At 45.9% G+C, this 19563-nt stretch overlaps 1 protein-coding gene across 2 annotated transcripts in view; it reads right to left on the bottom strand.

The window, feature by feature from the left end:
- The window catches only part of SLC12A1 (solute carrier family 12 member 1), a 243034-nt gene that overhangs the window by 67833 nt on the left and 155638 nt on the right, over positions 1-19563 (bottom strand). The window lies entirely within an intron of this gene.

The raw sequence follows: 19563 nt of genomic DNA, 5'->3' as shown, positions 1-19563 counted from the left end.
TCGGTGTCTTCTATCAAGGCAGGTAAGTATGGGATCATGTGGAAAAATCCGCAGGAATAATTGACATGCTGCAGATTTTTCTGCAGAGAAATCTGCATCATTTCCACTGCGGATAAAACTGCAGCATGGACACAGCAGTTCCAAAATGTCATAGAAATAGCTGGGGACTCGCTGTGCTGCAGATTTTTGAAAAATCCGCGGAATTTCCGTGAAAAAATAGCGGCAAATTCCGCAAATTTTTCGCAGCGTGGGCACATAGCCTAAGGGGTACTTTGCACGCTGCGACATCGCTAGCTGATGCTAGCGATGCCGAGTGCGATAGTACCTGCCCCAGTCGCACATGCAATATATTGTAATAGCTGCCATAGCAAACATTATTGCTACGACAGCTTCACACGCACTTACCTGCCCTGCGACGTCGCTCTGGCCTGCAACCCGCCTCCTTCCTAAGGGGGCGGGTCGTGTGGCGTCACAGCGACGTCACATGGCAGGCGGCCAAAAGAAGCGGAGGGGCGGAGATGAGCAGGACGTAAACATCCCGCCCACCTCCTTCCTTCCGCATAGCCGGTGGAGGAAGGTAAGGAGATGTTCCTCGCTCCTGCGGCTTCATACACAGCGATGTGTGCTGCCGCAGGAACGAGGAACAACATTGTACCGGTCGCTGCAGCGAAATTACGAAAATCACCGACACTACACAGATCACCGATTTACAATGCTTTTGCGATCGTTTATCGGTGCATCTAGGCTTTACATGTTGCGACGCCGTTACTGGCGCTGGATGTGCGTCACTTTCGCAGTAGCGATGTCGCAACGTGCCAAGTACCCCTAAGTATTCATCCTCGCCTGTGTATGTCTGTATGTATTTTTTTTTGTATGTTATTCTGTGAAGGTAGCTGAGTGGTTAGCACTAAAGTCTTGCAGCGCTAGGGTTCTTGATTCAAATCCCACTAAGGCTAACATTTATAAGGAGTTTGTATGTTCTCCCTGTGTTTGTGTAGATTTCCTCCCAGATAGGGAATTTATATTGTGAGCCCCAATGGGGACAGTGATGGTCACATCTGTAAAGCACTATATAAATGAGTAAAATAAGTAAATGTGTCCCATAGTCGGTACATATCTTCCAATATAATGTCCCATCAGATGCTGAATAATGCACTAAAATTCACATGCAAATGTGACTAAGGTTTATTTTCTTTGGCGTAGTAGATTTATTAAAATATTAACAAAGGCTCGCCGTCCACCACTAAACTGTTCACCTTTGAACAGATGCGTAATTCACCACTACATAAACACTCCTGATGCTTCTCCGCACCCTGTCTCATTATTGCCTACCAAGCGCCGTCACCAATCCAGAATGATGACTGTTGATAAAAAAACGTAAACTTTGTCCAGAAGTGTGTATTTTAGCTGTGAGAACTAAGATTGTATATTAAAAGATACAACTGTGATTTTACCCTAATGCAGATTTCTATTTGTTAAATATTTCTCCATGAGGCAGAAAGAAAGGCTCCATACCTTCCGCCAGATTCCTTAAAAGTGACCCGGAACTTTTTATAATCAAGGAAAAGGTTTCTGTCTATAAAAAAAAACCCTCCCGAGTATATCTGGCCATCATTAAAAATGTAATAGTGTATAAAGCAGTCAGGAAATATGTCCGCCCCGGAGCTGTCTGAAGATAGTACAGCACTAGTACACATTGTTAGATTTTTAATGATAGTAGAAAAGGTTCTGAGGTTTTATGTTGCAAGGACTTTTTCTTCATTACTAGAAGTCGTGCATCACTTGCCGTGACGTATTTATATCATATACAAGGCTCTCACTTGTAGTATCGTACCTGCTGAAGTTACTTACAAGCTACGTTCCTCTAATAATTTTTATTATTGCTGGTGGTGGATGCTATAAGACCCTTAGGGGTCCTGGGAAATGGATGTAGGTGATCTTGAATGAACTGTTTGGGATATGGAATGGTTTATGAGCAAGTGGTGTTGAAAGCATGAACGCTGATATTGTTCATTTGTCTTGTCGGTGGGTTCTGTTATCAGTAGAGATGAGCCACCCCCCTAGCATTCGAGTTCGGTTCAGTTCGTCGAACGGAGGCCCAGTTCGACGAACGTTAGACGAACCGTTCGACGAACCACTCGAATTCCATTGAAAACAATTGCAGGCAAACACAAACACATAAAAACACATAGAAAACACCTTCAAAAGGTGTCCAAAAGGTGACAAACAACTCCCAAGACACAACAAGAACATGGGAAAGTGACAAGGACATATACTCATGGGAAAACAAAAGAGCTGGACGAGTAAAAAAAGGAGAAGACTCAGATATCGAAGTATCTGCAAGTGAACATCGATGCCATTACTGTGTAACTTGAGCCTTGCTAATTTAGGGCTTCCAATCTGGATAAATTGCCTGAGCACGCGTCTAGTCCAGTGACAATGTGGACAAACTAACGTTCATCAAGAGGAACAAGTCATGGATCACAGAGGACTTTTCTACCCCTGTGTCATCCAGGGGAGGCGAAAGGCTGGTGTATTTTTGAGAGTGCTTCATGCAAAGCATCTTTTTAAGTTTGCAACTGGGGGACAACTGATGCCAGTGAAGTGGTGTGTGTGTGGCCCAATTTTTGGAAACGAGGGAGACTGTGGTTGGAGTCCTCTTGCTGTGTTTTACATGATTTTAGAAGGGCATGACATGCCTAAGAGGTTGACTTTCATCATCTGCAAGCTAATGACTACAGAAATGCTGCCTTTCCACCCTTTTTACACAGAGGATTTTCGAGACCTTATGCCCATCGCAGTGCCCCAAAAGCCGATGCCCAGTCGCCACTCCTTCTCCAAGAAAGGTGTGCCCGCGTTACACCAGCATGTCGCACACAACATCACCGCTTCCTTGAGAAACTCTGTGTGTGACAGGGTGCATTTCACCACAGATACTTGGACCAGTAAGCATGGACAGGGGCGTTACATGTCACTGACTGGGCACTGGGTAACTATGGTGAGAGATGTAAAAGGGTCTGTTGTACAAGTCTTGCCGTCCCCACGTGTTGTGTGTCAATCCTTCTGTATGTAGAAGTTCCTACACTGCTTCTGCCTCCTCAACCTTGTCTAGGTCCTCAACCTCCGCTCAAAACCTGTCTGGTAAAGCCACTCGCATTGTAACTGTGCACAAGGAATCCCGCACACCTCCTTACTATGCTGGCAGCAGAGCTCAACGCCATCAGGCGGTCAAATCTTTACTTTGAAATGTATGGGAAATGTGAGTCACACCGCTGAGGAGTTGTGGGCGGTTAGCTATGGAGACCGAGTTTCATCAATGGTTGGCTCCACTCAACCAGCAGCCAGGGAAGGTCGTGTGCGACAATGATGCAAACCTGGGTGCTGCCCTTCGCCGGGACAATGTGACACACGTGCCTTGTATGGCTCACGTGTTGAACCTGGTTGTCCAGCAATTTTTAAACCACTATCCCGGCCTACATGGCCTTCTGCAGAGGGCACGGTGAAATGCCTGCCTGGATCCACACACTCATACGGGCTGTAAAGGATAGCCTAGAGGGAAGCCACTCAACAAGCTGCACCCCTAGAACCCTGAACCCCTTTAACCCCTATACAGGGATTTGGAATTACATAGGGCCAAAGGTGATCAATACCTGTGGAAGGCTGCAGTCCGAGAGAGTAGTAGTCAGGCAGGGTAAAACCATGAATTGAGGAACAGGAACAGAATCGGATGGCCAGGACTTAATCAAAAAACAAGCAGAGGTCTAATTTGGATCGGGCAACGAGGTACATAAACAGCATGCAGGAGACGTAGTCAGGAAACAAGCGGTAGTCAGCACACAAAATCACAAAACAGAACTGGGTGGAACAGGAACCAGAAGTTCAGAACTATGTCTGGCAGTGGTCAGCAGACAAGAGGGGCCTAAAAAAGGGTGTGGTGTCTTCCCATTGGTTGTAGCTGAATGATGTTACTTCAGCTGTGAGACAACAACCACCTACAGTCAGCCACTGGTACTGCAGATCTTGAGGTAACCCTGCCCAGTGGCTGTGCGGAACCTGCGGCCACCGGCGCTGCTGTCATCGACTCCTCTCCCATCAACAGCACTATCTACGAAAGGAACACGGTGTCACCTGGCGATCGGAGTGCAAGTTGCTGGAGCGGACTCCAGTGGTGACGTAACAGCCGTGTGCGACAATGATGCAAACCTGGGTGCGGCCCTTCACCAGGGCAATGTGAGACACGTGCCTTGTATGGCTGACGTGTTCAACCTGGATGTCCAGCAATTTTTAAACCACTATCCCGGCCTACATGGCCTTCTGCTGAGGGTACGCTCGCTATGTGCTCACTTCCACCGTTCACACCCAGCATATGAACAACTTGCATTGTTCCAGAAGTCGTTCGGTCTGCCTGTTCACCGCCTGCAATGCGATTTGCTGACACGCAGGAAGTTGAATCTGCACATGTTGCAGCGCCTGTGGCAGCACCAGCGAGCCCTGCTGCAATACGTTATGACTATGCAATACATTAGCCTGGGCTAACGAGATCCAGAGGTGGGGCAGATCACGCTGCTGGAGTGGTCTCAGATCAAGTACCTATGCACCCTTCTTCACAGTTTACAAATGGCAATGAAGATGTTAAGCACTGACGATGCCATTATCATTATGACAATTTCGGTCATCTACATGCTGGAGCACACTCTAAACATTATTCAGAATCAGGTGGTGGGACAAGAGGAAGGGGAGGAAGTACAGGAGGAGTCATATGCGGAAGGGATAACAAGATCTACAAGGTCCACACGTTCAGCATCACCAAGGCGGCAGGCATGGGACGGTGGGGGAGAGGGATTAACAAGGGCGCATATTATCAGCCAAACTGTTGAGGAAGAAATGGAGGACAAACTGGCGATGGGCATAGAAGACTCAGTAGATGAGGGAGAGCTTGATCACATTTCTGTTGTGTGAGGTTCGGGGGAGAGGGCAGAGGAAGGAAGCATGATTCTCACCTCTCCACCACCAACACAGCAAGGAATTGGTCCTCCTGGATGCGCAAGACACATGAGCGCCTTCTTGCTGCACTACCTACAACATGACCCTCGGATTGTCCAAATTCGAAGGAATGCTGACTACTGGGTGGCCACACTCTTAGATCCCCGGTACAAGACAAAATTTGGCAAAATAAGTTCTGCCATAGAAAACCGGATCTAAGATTGCGTACCAGCTTCTGCTGATACTCCTGCATACGTGCGTCTAAGGGACGCACGTATGCAGGAGTATCAGCAGAAGCTGGTACGCAATCTTAGATCGGGTTTTCCACTAAACACCAGTGCTGCACAGAGTGAATCTCAATGCTTTGTCATGGCTAGGAGGAAATGGTCTTTCACTTGTCCACATCTGAGGGAACAAGGGGTGGATGCTGTGCTGAGACGGCATTGAGTAGGGTGTCCCTGCAGAGTTGCAAATTTAGCCATATACAAAATGAGTAGAAAAAGTCCATATGCTGGTGGAAAGGGGAACAGGTGTGTTGGAAATGGGGAAAAAAGTTTGTGTCCGTGGGTTTGGTGGTTAAGCAACAGTAACATCTGCTGAAGAAGCACCATCTGTTACGGGGGGACTGGCAGATTTGGATAAGGTGGTATATATCCCAATCGCCAGTCAGGGTCCACCGTGCTCCTAGATGGAAAAGGAGATGCTGGTAACTCGAAGGTTAGGCGGAGGATACTGAGCTGGGTGGCTCAGAAACAAATAGTAGCCTGAACCGAGTTAGACGACAATCGGATCTGAAGACTGGGAACCGTGTTAGCGTCACAGGGTCTAAACTGTAAATCATCCTGGTGGAGACAATGGGGAACATGCTGAGGAGACTCAGATACCTGATTGGAATGACAACTTTACTATTCGGTCAGGGCAGGAAGAGGTTGGCTCGGAGGAGTCAGGACAAGGGGAGTGAAAACACACAGGGTGATGATGAGGTTGGAGACCCCACTTACTTTCATACCAAAGTCAGCCAGTCGATGAGGTCAGCAGAGGAGGTGGAGGAGAATGCTACTGACGACGAGGTTACGTTGCCTCTTCCTGGACAGAGATAAAATAATGGAAGCACGTCAACAACTGAATCCTCAGCCACAACTCTGCCTCTGAGCAGAAGTCATGGTGGCTCTGCAGGTCGCATGGGCTTTAAGCCGTGCCTAGCCTGGGGCTTTTTTTACATCACAAAAGATCACCCAAGTCATGTCATCTGTAAGATTTGTCACCAATCTCTAAGTAGAGATTTTGAGTACTTTGTCCATGAACTGTCACATGGATATGAAGTGATAGTGTGATGGGGTATTGATGAGCTTTATCCACTGTGAATGCAACATGCTTATTTGCCGTTCAATGCATGCATTGTTGCAGACTACACACAAGGGGCTGCTGTTTTTTTGCATCTGCCTTTGACTGTTTGGTCACTATAGCAATAGCAAAACGGTCTTCAGCTGTGGACTTGGAGAACGGAAGAGGTGCTGTCTGTGAAGTGAAGGAGAAGCTAAAGGTGTGCGTTACAGCAAGGAACCACTGCGGAAACACTTTGGTGAATTGTGAGGGGACTCGTGTTAGAGTTTGGTGAGGAGGACCGTAACGCCTATGAGCAGCATCCTGTGCCGGAGACCGACATTCTTCCAGTGCTGTCTATACTGTTTACCGGGAGAGGATCGTAAACTCTGTATTGATGGCAACTGGACACCACACTACCCGGGTACGGTAGGCTGGGACCAGTTAGTAATGCGTGCACGCAACACTTTGTTTTGTTAGCAAAACACATATCTGTTCTGCTTAGGCCGACTATATAGACAATAAGACTTGATGCCTCTGCTCTGTCAATTTGTCAGTTACAGTTAAAATCATAGAGGGACAGCGACACATGCTGGCATTGACTGTTGCTTTATAAGATTTCCAGGACTGTGTTGCTGAGCTGTGTGGTTTGCCTTCACACTGTTATCATCTGCCTTATCTGTGAGGCTTCAGCTAAAAAGGGTATTCAGGGGCGGTAATGAGTTTTGTCTATGTTTAGGTAGATAAGTTGTAAACTCTTGTGACGCGACACTGGTAAGTCGTGTTCGCACACACACACATGCACACACACACACACACACACACACACACAGACACAAACACACAATTACCTGCTAATTATCTGCTACGCAGAGGGATTACCAGGTAGTAGGCAACTGTTTAGACAGTCCCTTGGTTAGGCAAACGTTGGTGAGCAGGGGGTATAAATTGCCATTACGAGTGTCACAGCATAGGGGTTTAGGCTTTTGTAATTGTGAATAGATTCTTCTATTCTTTCAGTTTTATGCATGGTTCTTATAGTTTGTTTCTGGAAAGTTAAACAACCCAACTGCCTAGAGTCCTTTTCCTAGTGTGTCGTTTTGCTGTATACTGGGGAGCGCACCCTGTAAACTACTTTAAATTAATCATAAGGCACAATGGGAAGTTCACTTTGCTACAATGTGGTCTAGCGGGGCTGTGCAAGCACCGTCTGCCCCATCAAGTGCATTTGCGTGCTCTTCATCCTCTGTGAATGTGGGGACAGCAGTCACACATGTTTTTTGACGCTGACCTTCCACCCCTTTACCTGCTGTGATTGGCAGGTCGTCAGTTGTTTTTAAATTGGAAACTGGTGCTGGTGTTGAGCTCTCTCAGAGATCAAGAGAACGACATTTGGATGAAGGCAACATTATATCCACGCCTGTACCATCGTCACAGATTGCCTGGACTACCTGCAGTTAAAAATTGCGTACCAGAAATGGAGAGGAGTGTAGAATGCACGTGGTGTACCTTGCTTGACAGGACAGGAACCCTAAGGTAGTATCCCTGACAATTTTACTATGCCCCTAAAAGTCTCAGCACTTTTTGAAATTAAAATTGCGTTGCAGAAATGGGCAGGTGTGTAAAATGCACAGGTGCTGTACCTTGCGTGGCACCAGAGGAACACTAAGTTAGTATCCCAGACACTTTTAGTATGCCACTAAGTGTCAGCACTGTTTGCTATAAAAATTGCGTAGCAAAAAGGGGCAGGTGTGTAGAATGCACAGGTGCTGTAGGTAGCAGGACAGCAAAGGAAGCCTCAGTTTCTATCCCTGCCAATGAAAAAATGCAGCAAGGAATTGCCTGAGCTGATGTAGCCAGACAAAGCCCTGCACAGCGTTGGCACGGACCTGCCTAGCAACAATGCCTATGAACGGCTGTAATGCAGCGCTGAAAATGGCTGAAATTGCAAGTAGTCCCTAATCCCTAAAGCGCTGTGTAGATTGCACTGTCTGTCTATAGCGCACACATCAGCAGTGGCAGCGGGAGCAGTGACTGTCACCCACTCGCAGCAGAGAGATAATGGCGGCGACGGGTAAAATGGCCGGATCTTATAGAGCCAAGACATGTGACATGCACAGCCTATGACACATGCCCTTGCTTGTCTGGCAAAAATCCACTTTGCTGTGTGTGTGTCTGTGATTTGCTGACAGCCTGGCCCGCCCCACTGTACGTACGGTTAGAAAAAAAAAATGGCGATCGGCATTCTCTCAGCACTCAGCAGCAGCACTGATCTAAACCACGTCCCCCCCCCGTACACTATACGCTGAATTTTGATAATATCATGATTCACAGTGACTCACACTATTACAGTGAAAAGCCAGCTACTAACTAGCTACGTTTTTTGTTGATCGAACCGTTCTCGAACGTAACTCGAACTACCAAACTTTTACCAAATCGTTCGAGTTCGTCGAATGACTCGAACACCCCCCAAAATCACTCGAACATGAAATTAGCAAACCTCGAACATCGCTCATCTCTAGTTAACAGTACAGCAAAGATCCGCACCTTCATATATGTCACGTCTGGTTTTCTCTTAATAATCAGCATTTCTGCTAGGAACGTTCCTGACGCTCCGCATGTATTCCTGTATTTATCAGATGGGAATCTAAACATTGTGTCTTTTTGGCTTTTATCAGACTTGTTATTATCTATAGGGAAAGTGCAGGAGATTGTGCTTTCCTATACTGTGGGAGAGCATTAAAATGGGGCCTATAAGTGATTTATGCCATTTTATGGCTATATAGTGGCATACAGTGAAGCCCTCTGTTAGGAAAATACATACAATATTATTATTATTATTATTTATTATTATAGCGCCATTTATTCCATGGCGCTTTACAAGTGAAAGGGTATACGTACAACAATCATTAACAGTACATAACAGACTGGTACAGGAGGAGAGAGGACCCTGCCCGCGAGGGCTCACAGTCTACAGGGAATGGGTGATGGTACAATAGGTGAGGACAGAGCTGGATGCGCAGTGGTCTACTGGACTGAGGGCTATTGTAGGTTGTAGGCTTGTTGGAAGAGGTGGGTCTTGAGGTTCCTTTTGAAGCTTTCCACGGTAGGGGAGAGTCTGATGTGCTGAGGTAGAGCATTCCAGAGTATGGGGGATGCACGGGAGAAATCTTGTACGCGATTGTGGGAAGAGGAGATAAGGGAGGAGCAGAGAAGGAGATCTTGTGAGGATCTGAGGTTGCGTGCAGGTAGGTACCGGGAGACTAGGTCACAGATGTAGGGAGGAGACAGGTTGCGCATGGCTTTGTATGTCATGGTTAGTGTTTTCAACTGGAGTCGTTGGGTGATGGGAAGCCAGTGAAGGGATTGGCAGAGTGGCGAGGCTGGGGAGTAGCAAGGGGAGAGGTGGATTAAGCGGGCCGCAGCGTTTAGGATAGATTGGAGGGGTGCAAGAGTGTTGGAAGGGAGGCCAGAGAGCAGGAGGTTGCAGTAGTCGAGGCGGGAGATGATGAGGGCATGCACGAATGTTTTTGCTGATTCTTGGTTAAGGAAAGCACGGATCCGGGAGATGTTTTTGAGTTGTAATCGGCATGAGGTGAAGAGGGCTTGGATGTGTGGCTTGAAGGATAGAGCAGAGTCGAGGGTTACTCCAAGGCAACGAGCTTGTGAGACTGGGGAGAGTAAGCAACCATCGAGTTTGATGGAAAGGCTTGTTGGAGGAGATGAGTGAGGAGGAGGAAAGACAATGAATTCTGTTTTGTCCATGTTAAGTTTTAGGAATCGCGCAGAGAAGAAGGATGAAATAGCAGACAGACATTGTGGGATTCTGGTTAGTAGAGAGGTAATGTCAGGTCCAGAGAGGTAGATCTGTGTGTCATCGGCATAGAGATGATACTGGAAGCCGTAGGACTCAATGAGCTGTCCCAGGCCGAAGGTGTAGATGGAGAACAGCAGGGGTCCAAGAACTTAGCCTTGGGGGACACCGACAGATAGGGGGCGAGATGAGGAAGTGGTGTGAGAATGGGAGACGCTGAAAGTTCGGTCGGTTAGGTATGAGGATATCCTAGATAGGGCCAAGTCTGTGATGCCCAGAGATGAGAGAATCTGTAGTAGGAGGGAATGGTCTACTGTGTCGAAGGCAGAGGACAGGTCCAGGAGGAGGAGGATAGAGTAGTGTCGCTTGGCTTTGGCGATTAGTAGGTCGTTAGTGACTTTAGTTAGGGCAGTTTCAGTGGAATGATGCGGTCGGAAGCCAGATTGTAGCTGGTCAAAGAGAGAGCAGGAGGAGAGGTATGAGGACAGTTCAAGATGGACATGCTGTTCTAGTAGTTTTGAGGCATAGGGGAGAAGGGATATGGGGCGATAGTTTGACAGAGGATGGGTCAAGGGAGGGCTTTTTGAGGGTGGGTGTAATAGAGGCATGTTTAAAGCATGAAGGGAATACACCAGTTGTTAGTGATAGGTTGAAGAGATGGGTTAAGGCTGGGATTAGGACTGCGGTGATGTTGGGGATGAGGTGTGATGGGAGCGGGTCCAGTGCGCAGGTTGTTAGATGTGATCTTGAGAGTAGAGTGGAAAGATTGTTTTCTGTCATGGTGGAGAAGCTGGATTTGGAGGAAGAAGGCTGAGTAGCTATGATGAGGGGCTGTGGTGATTGTGGGCCAAAGCTTGCTCTGATGTTGTCAACCTTCTGCTTTAAGAAAGAGGCAAAGTGTTCAGCTGAGAGGAGAGGAGAGGGAGGTGGTGCTGGAGGACGGAGGAGAGAATTAAAAGTGTTGAATAGCTGTTTAGGGTTGTGAGAGAGAGAAGATATGAGGGATGAGAAGTAGGTTTGTTTTGCAGCAGTGAGTGTGGACTTGAAAGTGGTGAGGGACTCTTTATATGCAATGAAGTGCTCAGTGGAATGAGACCTCTTCCATCTGCGCTCAGCAATTCTGGAAGCCCATCTCAGTTCTTTAGTCTGACTGGTGTGCCAGAGTTGCCTGTTGATTGTGCGGGTTTTGGTGTGTGTGAGGGGGGCGGCTGATTCGAGAGCTGCAGAGATTGTAGTGTTGTATAAAGTTGCAGCAGCATCTGCATCGTGTAGAAATGCAATGTCTGTGAGAGGGAGAAGAGACTGAGAAAGGGCATGTAAATCAAGGTGTTTTATATTTCTGCGAGGGTGTGAAAGTTTGTGGAGGGGGGGTTGCGTAGTTGGAGAAGAGAGGGAAGAGAATGTGAGTAGGTTGTGGTCAGACAGGGGGAGAGGTGAGTTAGAGAGGTTAGATAGGGAACAGAGGCGAGTGAAGATGAGGTCCAGCGTGTGGCCATCTTTGTGAGTGGCTGCAGAAGACCATTGGGTGAGGCCGAAGGAGGCAGCGAGTGTTAGAAGTTTGGAGACAGATGGGTGGGAAGTGTCAATGGGGATATTGAAATCACCCATAATGATGGTGGGGATGTCGTTGGAAAGGAAGTGTAGTAGCCAGGTGGTGAAATGATCAAAAAAGGCAGTGGCTGGCCCTGGAGGGCGGTAAATGACAGCCAGTTGAAGGTTGGAGGGGGCGTAGATGCGAACGGAGTGCACCTCAAAAGATGGGAGAGTAACCGAGGGTGGTAGTGGAATTGGTGTAAAGCAGCATTGGTCGGACAGGAGCAAACCAACTCCTCCACCATGCTTGTTACTGGGGCGGAAATACTCATTCAGGATATGAACAGAGTATGAAAGGTCATCTGATACCTGTTTTGTGTTACTTCCATCTGAGAGCAGCAATGTGTAGGGGAAAAGACCCCGATTCCAGTGATGTCGGGCTGCTTGCTGATGTTTTAATAAAATCACTGTTTATCTGCTGCAGATCTACCAGATCTCTAAATACGTTCCTCTGTAAAACCCCGCCCATACCACTGATTGACAGCTTTCTGTGTACATTATCTATAGGCAAAAAATTGCCAATGAGTGTTTGAGGTAGGGTTATACAAAGCTCATGAATATGGAGGACTACTTAGCAACAGGATTACTAGTCCTACAGTGAGAATTAAGCAGTGATTTTGTCAAAACTGCCCAGTAAGTTACACATAGCTGGAATCAGGGTCTCTCTCCTTACATTATGCTGCTCTCAGATTAGAGGGAGAAAAACCTGGTGATAGATTTTCGATGATACATATTGACGTCATTGGCTATATCTCTGACTTTTATGCGTGTTCACAAACTGGTTCGTACATTTCCCCGCACTTGATGGCTGATTTAATCAGCCATCAAGTGCCTCTAACAGGGACAGGTGCATCCAGATACCACCCGTGGCTCCTAATCAGTTGAATGCCATTTTAATCACTGACAGCATTTAACATGCGCTGACAGGAAGTGTGTAACTAATCCTACCTATTGGCGGTCCTGCCACGTGATTGCAGGGCACCAATGGGTTGTCATGACAGCCGAGGGTCAGCTGATGACCACCATGCTTGTCATCATGATCATCCTGTGAACGCAGGCTAGGAGCCATCACTCATAGGAGATTTTCATTTTTGCTATACATAGCAGTGCTGAGGCACTGCTTTGTATCACAAAAGCGATCAGTTGATCGCAGCTTCAAGTTCCGTTAGGGGACTGGTAAATACAATAAAAAGAGAGAAAAAAAGTTTTAAAAAATATGAAAAAAAATACAAAAAGAGATCAAATCACCCCTTTTTGCCTCAAAGTAAAACAATTAAAAAATACACATATTTTGCATAGCTGAGCTATCAAAATCTAAAATTAATTTGATTGTTAAATGGTGTGAAAAAAAATTAAAATGGCACAATTCATTTATTTGGTCACTGCAAAATGCAATAAAATGCAATAAAAGGCAATCAAAACATTGTATCTACCTCAAAATGGCATTACTAAAAATCTCAGCTCAGGGCACAAAAAATAAGCCCACACAGCCCCAGACCCCTAAAAATGAGAATGTTATGGGTCTCGGAAAATGGCAACAAAAGCAAAATTATTTTTTTTGCCTAATTTCTGAATGTTTTTGACCTTGGGAATCATATGGCCAAATCAGTTTTTTCCACATAGTGAACATGATAAATAAAAAAATCACTTTTCTTGCAATTTCACCGCACTTGGATTATTTTCCCCGTTTTCCAGTACAATATGGGGCAGAATGAATGGTGTCATTCAAAAGTACATCTCGTTCCGCAAGAAAAACACTCATAAATTGACGAAAAATAAAAAGGTTGTGGATCTTGGAAAAGGGGGAAGAAAAAATAAAAATTAAAAACTGAAAATCAAACAGGGGACTTAATCAAGACCATGTAACCCCAGGGTGGCATAAAACCAGGCATGAATGTGTCGAGAAATGAAAGATTATTGCAGGATTACTGGAAAAATCAGGGTCTAGTCAAACTTAGGCAGTCAGTGCACTTGTGGTGCCCCTGAGTGTCAGGTGCCACAGGGCACTACATCTAATCCCGGATTCCTGGAAGACCAGTGCCGGTAAACACCACAACACACACACAAATCCACGCCCTTTACCCAGACTGGGTGACAAGCTAGAGATGGAACTGATGGATGGTCACCTATTGGTCGGGATACATCCAATCCACTAGTTAGAAACTCGGAAGGAGGAAGGGCTAGTCAGTGGAGTGATGGGAGACGGACATCTTGCCAGTCAGTCAGTAGACGTGAAGTGAGTAAGACGTTCAGTCAGAAGTCAGTACACAAGGTTGAAAGTGTAAAGTGACTGCATAAAAAGGAGTACGGTTGCCAGGTAGAGTATGGTATGAGTACTCACTGGACCGCGCACCGACGGGGTACAGAGCCCTAGTTCAGGAAGATGCTTCAGGCTCACCTGATAACAATCTGCTCAGTGAGGGGACCATCAAGGACCTTGCCGAAGTTAGTGTCCAGGGCACAGCAGCAGAGAGAGAACCTGGGAATGGGGACAGAGGTCCGACCCAAGAGAGGTTCAAGCTGCCTGCCATACGGGCCAGGACTGTGAAATCGGATTGGACCCCAGAACGCTGCAAGCCATGGGGACCCACCAACTTCTACAGGGTGCATGAAAGTAAAACTCAGCAGTTCACTACACCAGCACAGGAACAAAGGGAATACCGGATTGGTAAAAACCAGCACAAACCGGGTAGCAGCAACTCCAAACCCGTGACTAAAGCACAAGTTAAACCGCAGACTCTATGTTGTCTGAATTCTTCCTACACCTTTGCACCTATAGACTACAGCCATCATCATCCTCCCCTGGGGCCTGGCTCTACTTGCGGAGAGCCATCACACCTAAGCTGCCCAATACCACCAGCCCCAGCAGTGAGAGACTTTGCAGCGGCGGCTTTCCCCATATAGCCGCATACCACAAGTGGAATCACGAAAAACATTTTATTTTTACTTTTCCCTTGTATCGGGCAATGGCCACCCAGTGAACTATCTTAGTAATATACAGCCCGGGTCCGAGTACCCCAAAGCCCTGGGGTGCGTCACACTCATTAGTTGACAGGACTCCCATAGTAATAAATGGAAAGAACTGCACACACATGACCACCTTTTCAGCCACAACCTTCTGGCATCATTAAGAATGGAGGATTGGGAGAACCCCACTCTGAAGATTGGTGATGGGACTCTCATATATCAGACATTTATGCCTTTTTTTATAGGAAAGGCTAAATTTGCTGTATAATAAACTCATTATCTCATCTCTATCAAGGCATTTACTGCATTATTATTTTAACGTACCCCTGTGTTTGTGACTTTTTTATGTCATATAGAAATAGGTGACATACTGTAGGTTACATAGAAATTGCCGATAAACTGGATTACCAAATGGTGTCCCCTTCTGCTCTTTTTACTACTATAATCCTTGGACTTCAGGTTTATAAGGTCACCCAAAAAGCTGCTAAATGAGCAAGTTACTACCGTATTTGGAAATAAACATAAAAATAAATTATGAGAGATAGAAACCCAATTATGAGAGTTTTATATACCATGTTGAAAAAGTATTCATGTCCCATGAACTTTCCCACTTTTTAATGTTATACCCACACACTTAAATGTATTTTATTGGGATTTTATGTGATATACCAACACAATGTGCAAATATTTGTGAAATGTAAAGGAAATGATACATGGTTTTCGATGTATTTTAAACATATAAATGTGAAAATAGTGATATGCAGTTGTATTCAGCTCGTTGTAGTCTTATACCCCTAAATAAAATCCTGAGTGACTATTTGCCTTCAGAAGTCAGCTAATTAGTAAATTGAGTCCACCTATGTGTAATGTATTCTCAGTATAAATACAGCTGTTCTGTAAAGGCCTCAGAGGTTTGTTTGAGAACATTAGGGATCAAAAGCTTCATGAAAATCAAGTAACACACCAGACAGGTCAGGGATAAAGTTGTGGAGAAGAGTAAGGCAGGGTTAGGTTATAAAAAAAAAAATCACAAACTCTGAACATCTCACATCAGTAGGGTTAAACTGCAAACCTTCCAAGACATGGCTATCCACCTAAACTGACATCCCAAGTAAGGAGAACACTATTTGGGTTGTATTCCACCTGTCTTGATTTGGCAATTGGTGGCTGTTCACATTCAGTCATCAAGCCATGTCCACAGGCTATTTACTTCAAGCAGCATTTGCTTGGGCCTGTCCCGCCCACAGCCATGATTCAGTCATGGGTACGAGATTGAAAAACACCAAGTAAGTGCTGCTAAGCACAGTTCTACTTTTTCATATGTGAGGCCGTATGGCACATTTTATATAAAAATATTTTAGAGTAGGACTGCCCCAAAGAGATTTGTCGTGACGTGGCGGGGTAGCTCAAGAAATTGCAATTTTTTGCCAAAAATCTCAATTTTTAATAATAAGTACAGTTTGGAATTTTTAGTGCTGTAGTGCATATTTAGTGCTGGCTTTCTTGTTTTTTTCTTTACTAAATTAGAGAAGGAACCAAAAGGGCTATGGTCACCCTGGAGGAGCTGCAGAGATCCACAGCTCATGTAGGAGAATCTGTCCACAGGATAACTATTAGTTGTATAGTCCACAAATCTGGCTTTTGTAAAAGAGTGGCAAGAAGAAAGCCATTTTTTAAAGCAAGCAATAAGAATTCCCATTTGCAATTTGCAATGAGCCATGTAAGGGACACAGCTAGCATGTGTGATGGAGGTGCCCTGGTCAGATGAGACCGAAGTACAACTTTTTATGGTAAATGCAAATGCTATGTGTGGGTGAAAACTAAAACTTCATATCTCCCTCACCACACCATCACACCATACACATGGTAGTGGCAGCATCATGATGTGGGGAGACTTTTGTTCAGTATGGACAGGGAAGCTGGTTAGAAGTAATGGGGAGATGGATAGAGATAAACACAGGGCAATCCTGGAGGAAAACCTGTTAGAGGCTGCAAAAGACTTGAGACTGGGGCATAGGTTCACCTTCCAGCAGAACAACGACCCTAAAAATACTGCCAGAGCTACAATGGAATGGTATAGATCAAATCCTATTCATGTGTGTGAATGACCCAGTCACAGTCCAGACCGAAATCCCATTGAGAATCTGTGGCAAAACTTGAAAATTGCTGTTCACGGATGCTCTCCATCCAATCTCACTGAACTAGAGCTATGAGGCAATGAAGAATGGGCAACAATTTCAGACTCTAGATGTGCAAAGCTGGTACAGAAATACCCCAAAAGACTTGCAGCAGTAATTGCAGCAAAAGGTGGTCCTACAAAGTATTGATTCAGGGGATCTGAATACAAATGCAGGTCGCAATTTTGAGATTTAGATTTTTTAAATATTTAGAAAACCATGTATCATTTCCTTTACTTTGCAAATGCTTGCTACTTGGTGTTGCTATATCACTTATAATCACAATAAAATACCATTTTTTTTGGACTATAAGACGCACTTTGTTTCCCCAAAATTTTGGGGGAAAGTGGGGGGTGTGTCTTATAATCCGATGGGCTGCGGTGCGGTGGTTGTGGAGCGGGTGACGGGAGGTGCGGTGATGGTGCAGCGGGTCATCAGAGGAGGCTGTAGCAGCGCCTACCGTGACAAGATGGGCCCGTTCATTATCTCTTCATATGCACTGCATCCGAACCATCATCTCTCAGTGCTGAAACCAGTGCTGACAGGTGGGCGGGATGATGGGCGGGGGATGCGTGCATAATTAACAGCTGGCCCACATGATCACCCCTGGCAACTACAGCCTGGAGTGATCATGTGGCGCTATAATCACTGCCCCCGTGTATTATCATCAGCGCGGGGGGCAGTGAATAAGTATACCGGTCACCGTTCCCTGCAGCATCGCGATGCCTTCCTGTCTGCCGGCCTGCTAATGTGTGTGGAGAGCGATGCGCACAGCGATGACGTCATCGCCATGCACACGGCTCCACACAGGTCAGCGGCGCTGCTGCTGGCACAGACAGGAAGACGAGGTTGGAGTGGGTGCAATTTGCGGTGCTGCAGAGGACACGTACCTTTCACTGATGGCCACAGGTATTTTTGACTGACTTCAAGGGTTAATAGATAGGTGGGGGCAGAGCTATAGGCGCGTGTAGTACCTGTTCAATTTCTTATATTACGTGAATCATGGTGCCCTTTAGCCAGTCCGTATAGTGGTAAATGATATTCCTATACCTCTGTACATTACTAGAGCTATGTTACTTATTACCATATCTATTTAAACTATACCTTACTTGGTCCATTCCTGTGAACATATGATATACATGTATGTCCATTTATAATTAATACTAGCCGTTTTTATATGGGCAGATGCAGTTACTGCAAACATTGCGCCACTCCTTATAAGTGCGGCTTGACATCCCTCCCCATATTCCAAAACTGTTATCCTATGTATGATGAAATTTTTATGTAATTTTTGCACGAGCACTTTATATAAATAAAAATCTACTGTTTCAATACTATAATGTATGATTCCTGAATCCTTTATAGGTTATTAGGAAGACGAGTAATGCTGCGTGGAGTGAGGAAAGGTGAGTATACAGCGGGAGTCCTCCACCTGTGACCGCATATCAGGACAAGGCTGAAGTGAGAGATCAGCTGTGACTTCAGTCAGGTGATGTGCGGTGACAGCTGGTGTCACCTCTGATCCCGTGTGGCTCACTTCACTTGCGGTCTGACACTCACAGAGAGCGGTCGTGCTCTATAGCCGCTGTCTGTGATTGTCAGATGTAGCAGAGCTGGATGCGTCGTGGGACCTCGTGTGGATTACGTCGAACCTGGAGGGGTGTTTTGGGGATTAATAAAGTGGTGAAAGAGGGGGGCTTTTTTGTGTTTTATTTCAAATAAAGAATCTTTTGGGTGATTGTGTTTATTTACTTTCACTTACAGCTTAGTGATGAGGGGGTGTCTCAGACACCTGCCATCACTAAGCTAGGACTTAGTGGCAGGTATGGGCTGCTGCCATTAATTCCTTATTACCCCGATTGCTACCACACCAGGGCAATTGGGATGAGCAGGGAAAAGTTCCGGGACTGTCGCATCTAATGGATGCAGCAATTCTGGGTGGTTGCTGGCTGATATTTTTAGGCTTGGGGGGCTCCCAATATCGTGGGTCTCCCCAGCCTGAGAATTCCAGCCCCAAGCTGTGAGACTGAGACTTTATCTTGGCTGGTTATCAAAATTGGAGGGGACCGCATGTCGTTTTTTTTTTTATTTTAATTCTTTATTTAATTTAGTATACGTAATAGACCCACCCACCGGAATCTGTGATTGACTGTAGTCATGCAGCTGTCACTCAGTGTGGGGGTGGGTCAGTCTGCAACCAATCACAGTCACCGGTGAGCAGGGAAGGAGTGAATATGTTATGAGCCTAATGTGCAAACAGCAAAAATGAAATCTCACAGACTTTGCTGGGGAAGGAAATTCATGCAGTTTTGAGACCAAAACTGCACCCAAAAAGCGCGGTAAAAAAATGCAGCGTACGCACATATCCTAAACCTTTATGTTTTTAAGTGATGGGGGACATATATACAAGGATGGGGATAATATATAAGGCAGGAGGATCATTACCAGGATGGGGTACCTTAGTAGAGAATTTGGGGACACTACCCCCCTAACAGTGCCAGTAGCAGATCCTCGCCCCATAACATTGTGCGATGACCACATTTTTTGCTTAAAATGTTATTTTCCTATTTTCCTCCTCTAAAACCAGGGTGCGTCTTTGTCATGTCCCCCCCAGAGTCCGCTTCTGCGACTTCTGCTCCGATCACCAGGCGACGCCATGTTCCCACCGTGGATGGTGATAAGAGAGGAGTCGGTACCAGTGGCTCT

Source organism: Anomaloglossus baeobatrachus, chromosome 4, assembly GCF_048569485.1.
Source record: "Anomaloglossus baeobatrachus isolate aAnoBae1 chromosome 4, aAnoBae1.hap1, whole genome shotgun sequence".
Taxonomy (NCBI): Eukaryota; Metazoa; Chordata; class Amphibia; order Anura; family Aromobatidae; genus Anomaloglossus; species Anomaloglossus baeobatrachus.
Note: the sequence above shows the minus strand (reverse complement) of the source record. Positions and strands in the feature narration are given on the sequence as shown.